General features: G+C 39.2%; 1 protein-coding gene across 1 annotated transcript in view; it reads left to right on the forward strand.

Moving 5' to 3' along the window:
• Positions 1-4,765, forward strand: part of AFF2 (ALF transcription elongation factor 2) — a 402,781-nt gene that overhangs the window by 54,454 nt on the left and 343,562 nt on the right. The gene's annotated exons all lie outside the window — the stretch shown is intronic.

Raw genomic sequence — 4,765 nt, forward strand, 5'->3', positions numbered from 1 at the left:
AAACTTTTTAGATGTCCAAAAAATAATTCATGCAGATTACAAAATCTAGTTTTCACATGAAGGTATCCTTGTTTTTTATTTTTAATTAAAATCAATTAGGTACATATCAATGTGTTGATTTGGTAGCAGAAAATATAATATGTAATACCTTTCATACTAGAAAAAATGTTGAAAGGCATATTTTCAAATGTCATTTAGCTGATGAGATTTAGAGTTTTCTACATATTTACTTCTTAAGATGATATTGGTACTTAGGTAAGAGCTCATTATTTTAAAGCCTTTGATTTCCCTTTGGTTTGATCCTTCTGTGAAACCAGAAGCTTGTGTCTCTAGCTTCCTCGTCTGTTTTTATGCAATGTGGGTTTGTGTGTGTGTGTGTGTGTGTAGCACAACCAAGGATGTCAGGAGGTGTGCCGCTTTGTTTAATACACATTGATGTTTAAACATTTAAATATTGCTAAAGAAAACCAGCTGGCAAATAATTTAGACTTATATATGGTAAGTCATTCCTTTTTCCTCTTTCTCCCCTTATCCGCATCTCTTTCCCTTCTTCCTCTATTCGATACCTACTGTGCACTAGGCATGAGATATGTATATGCAGCTGCCTTGTACACATCTCTATTTGGATGTTCCCATTGGGACCTCATATTCATAATAACTAACACTGAACAGTTGATGGCACTACTGTCTATGCCAGAAGCCTGGAATCACCTGCAATCCCTCCTACTCCCTCATGTTCTATAGCCTATCAATCACCATATCCTACCTTCCTTATTTACTTTGAAACTGTAGTTCCAACACTTTGACCATCACCTTACAACAGGTAAGCATCATGACTCAGCTGATTTCTGCTGCTGGTTTTCTTACCTCTGGTCCCACACTACTGAACCCCTGCCTTCTCCATGTTGCAGCCAGACTGATCTTTCAGTGCCACCCATTGCCTAAAGATAGAAATCAAAACTCTGGAGATCCCCTTGTGACCTGTCCCTTGCTGCCCTTGCCGCCCTTGCCAGCTTCTTCTAACATACTGCCTTCCAGCTATATGAAGTGTGCCATCATACTTTTACCAGCTAATCTCAGTTTACTCTTGCTATCCTTTGGGAAGACTTCTCAAAGCAGGTATTCCTCTTTTCTGTTCCTGCAGTTTTTGTAGTCTTTACGCCTCTGAAACTCATCTCACATTCTATTTTGATTGCTTATTTACATATATTTCTCTCCCAATAGCTTGGAAACTCCTTGAGGGCAGGGAGTATAGTGAAATTAATCTATCATTGTATCCCTTGTTACTAGCACAGAACTTAGCACTTAAGTAGGGGCTTAATAAATATAGTCATGCATCACTTAACAACAGGGATGCGTTCTGAGAAGTGCATCATTAGGCAATTTATCATTTTGTGAATATGATGGAGTGCACTTACACAAACCTAGATGGCATAGCATACCACACACCTAGGTTGTATGGAATATCCTATTGCTCTTAGGCTACAAACCTGTATGGCATGCGACTATACTAAATACTATAAGCAATTGTAACACAGTGGTAAGTATTCATGTATCTAAACATATCTAAACATTGAAAAGGTATAGTAAAAATACATTATTATAATCTTATGAGGCCACCATGACATATGTGGTTGATTGTTGACTGAAATGACTGTACTTGCTGTAGTGGTCCTTGTATTAGTTTGCTAGGTTGGCTATAACAAAGTATGTACTACAGCCTGTGTGGTTTAAGCAAGAGAAACACATTTTCTCCCAGCTCTGGAAGCTAGAACACTGAGACAAAGGTGTGGACAGTGTTGGTTTCTTCTGAGCCCCCTCTCCTTGGCTTGTAGGTTGCCGTCTTCTTTCTGTGTCTTCACATGATCTTCCTGTGCAAGTCTGTGTCCTAATCTCCTCTTCTTGTAAGGACACCAATTAGATTGTGTTAGGGCCCAATCTGATGACCTTGTTTTACCTTTATCACCTTTCTTAAGGCCCTATCTCCCAAAACAGTCATATTCTGTGGTAGTGGGGGTTAGGACTTCAATATACAAATTTAGAAGGAGGTGACAAAACTCAGCCCATTGCACTTGCCCTTCAGATATTTGCGGACTAGTGCTTGATTGTCCTGAAGGCCTGTCTTACGAGATATGAATAGAAATGTTTGGAGTGGGATTTTCACAATGGCCTCCTGGAGTGTCTGTGATTGGGAAGGTGCCAGGTTTTAAGTGTGTGTGGTCCCCAGGACCACTCCTGTGCAATGAGTTTCTCTTTTTCTAGTTCATGGATTCTACTGGTTTGATTGCTTGAGGAGCAATGATGATAGGCTGTGTTCGGGAAATCAGAGTTGAACAGATGTCCTTTGGTAATATTGGCTATATTGCCAGATCTGAGGGCTTTTCCTTTACTTTCAGTGCCCAGTGAATGATATTGTAACTGTTTAGAATGTGACTATTATCAGAATGCAACCATATTTGAAAAACTTTACACTTAGCTTCTCTGAATTGACTTACTACTGTTAAGGCAAACTTGGATACTCAGAAAGTATTTGGCTGGCTTTGTTGCATTTTTACCTTCTCGATGAATGGAATCTATTAGTTATTTGCTTATTCAGAAACATGTAAATCATCTATAGCCGATTTTCTCTCTTAGTGTGTTTGGTTGACTGACGTTGTTTGCCATCTCTCAAGTATTCTTTGTGTATATAAAATCCCAGACTCCTGTGCGGTTTAAATATAAAATTAAAATGTTACCAAAATACTCAGGTATTTTCAGCCTGGCCCAACAGCCCATCTCATGGAAGGCCTGTTTGAACTGATGGGCCCTTGATGTAGCAGACCCAGACTTTTCAGGTCAGAGGAAAGAAAGTATCTAGAATCATAGATCTTACAGAGAGAAGAGGCTACTTGCCTGCACTGCAGTTTGTAGTGAGGGACTGTTGTGATCAAATAATCAGGAAAGAGGATGCCTCAAATTGTCAGAATGTGTAATCATTTTATGCCAAGTCAAGGATAACTCAGTAACTGAGCAAAAAGCTTTTTGTTTTCCAGTTAACTAATTAGTTACAACCCGCTCTCTGGCAGTGTGGACCATAGAATCATAGAACCACAGAGAACGTAGCAGTAAGGACCCATAAGGACCATCTAGTCTAAACCTAATTTTGACATTTAGGGAAATTGAGGCCCAAAGAAGAGAATGAACTTACTCAGGACTATGTGTTGGGCCAGAGACAGAGCTGGCACCTGCATTTAGGTATCCTGACCCTCAGTCCAGTCTCCTTTCTTCATTATATCAGAGTGTTTAGGCCTCTGCCAGCCATCTCACCATTTAGAGGCACTATGGCTTCCCATCTCAGTTGAGAGGCAAGAGTGTTTAGCAATTAAGAGCATGTGCTCAGGGACCAAACTGCCCAGATTTGTATCCCATACTAGCTATATGATATTCAGCAAGGCACTTCCTGTCTGTATGAGTTTGTTAGCATTACCAGAACAAAGTACCACAGACTTGGTGGCTTAAACAACAGAAATGTATTTCCTCACAATTTTGGAGGCTAGTAGTCTAAAACCAAGGTGTCAGCAGGGTTGTTATCCTCTGAGGGTCTCTCTCCTTGGCTTGTAGATGGCCACATTCTCCCCATGTCTTCATGTGGTCTTCCCCTGTGTGTATCTTAATCTCTTGTTCTTAGAAGGGCATTAGTCATTTTGTATTAGGGCCCACCCATATTCCCTCATTTAATCTTAATTACCTATCTAAAGACCCTATCTCCAAACATAGTCACAATCTGAGTTAGTGGAGGTTAGGACATTCATATATGAATTGAAAGGGGGTACAATTCAGCCCATAACCATGTGAGTAGGCCTCAGTTATCTTATGAACAAAACAGAGATGATAATAGATTCTACCCAAAAAGGGTGTGAAGATTAAATGAACTGGTCCAACATAGAGTGCTTAGAACAGTGGTAGTGTGGGTTGTTGATTTATAAACTGACAACAACAGAATCTAGGATTTTCATTTCATTCACAAGTATGAAATCTAAGTGTTTAAAATGTCAAAACATTTTTCCTACTTTCATTTACTTATTCAACAGTTGTTTATTTTATATCTGTGTATCTTATATTGTGGTAGTTGCCATTCTGGTCTGAAGAAACTCATAGTCTAGAGCAGAGACACATGATTACAATGTGTACAAAGTGCAGTGAAATATGAGCATGGAGTCACTAAGAATAACTAATTTGACCTACAAGAATCTAAAAGGCTTCCTGGAGGATGTGAGTGAGGAGCCAAATCATGAAGTGTAAGTAGGAATTTGTCAGCAAGCCAAATGCAGGAAAAAATTTAGATCTAGGGCACAGCATGAATAAAGTCTAGGGAATATGGTGGTGAGGGGACCCACTGTTGTTTGGTACAGCTGGAGTATCGGCTGTGTTGGGGAAAGTGGTATGTGATGAGACTGGACATTTTGCCATGCTCAGTAGGTTAGACTCATATTCTGTACGTTGAAGCTGGCTAATAGTGATGGCTGACATTACTAAATGATTGCATCACTCATTCTCACTAATCCTGATTGAGACCTTAAAATCCATCTCAACACAGCTCTTTTAGCAACCATCACCACTCAACTGGAGTTGGCCTGCATCCCAGCTGTAGACAGTGACAATTATTAACGATTAAAATTAAGTCAGAAATATTCATTTTACCTAAAAACTACTAGACTTGAGATTATTAGTTTAAAACTGCATATTTTCTTAGGTTGCAAAAATGTTCTTTTTTTTTTTTTTTTTT

The sequence above is a fragment of the Rhinopithecus bieti genome, unplaced genomic scaffold (assembly GCF_001698545.2).
Source record: "Rhinopithecus bieti isolate Rb0 unplaced genomic scaffold, ASM169854v2 scaffold_13744, whole genome shotgun sequence".
Taxonomy (NCBI): domain Eukaryota; kingdom Metazoa; phylum Chordata; class Mammalia; order Primates; family Cercopithecidae; genus Rhinopithecus; species Rhinopithecus bieti.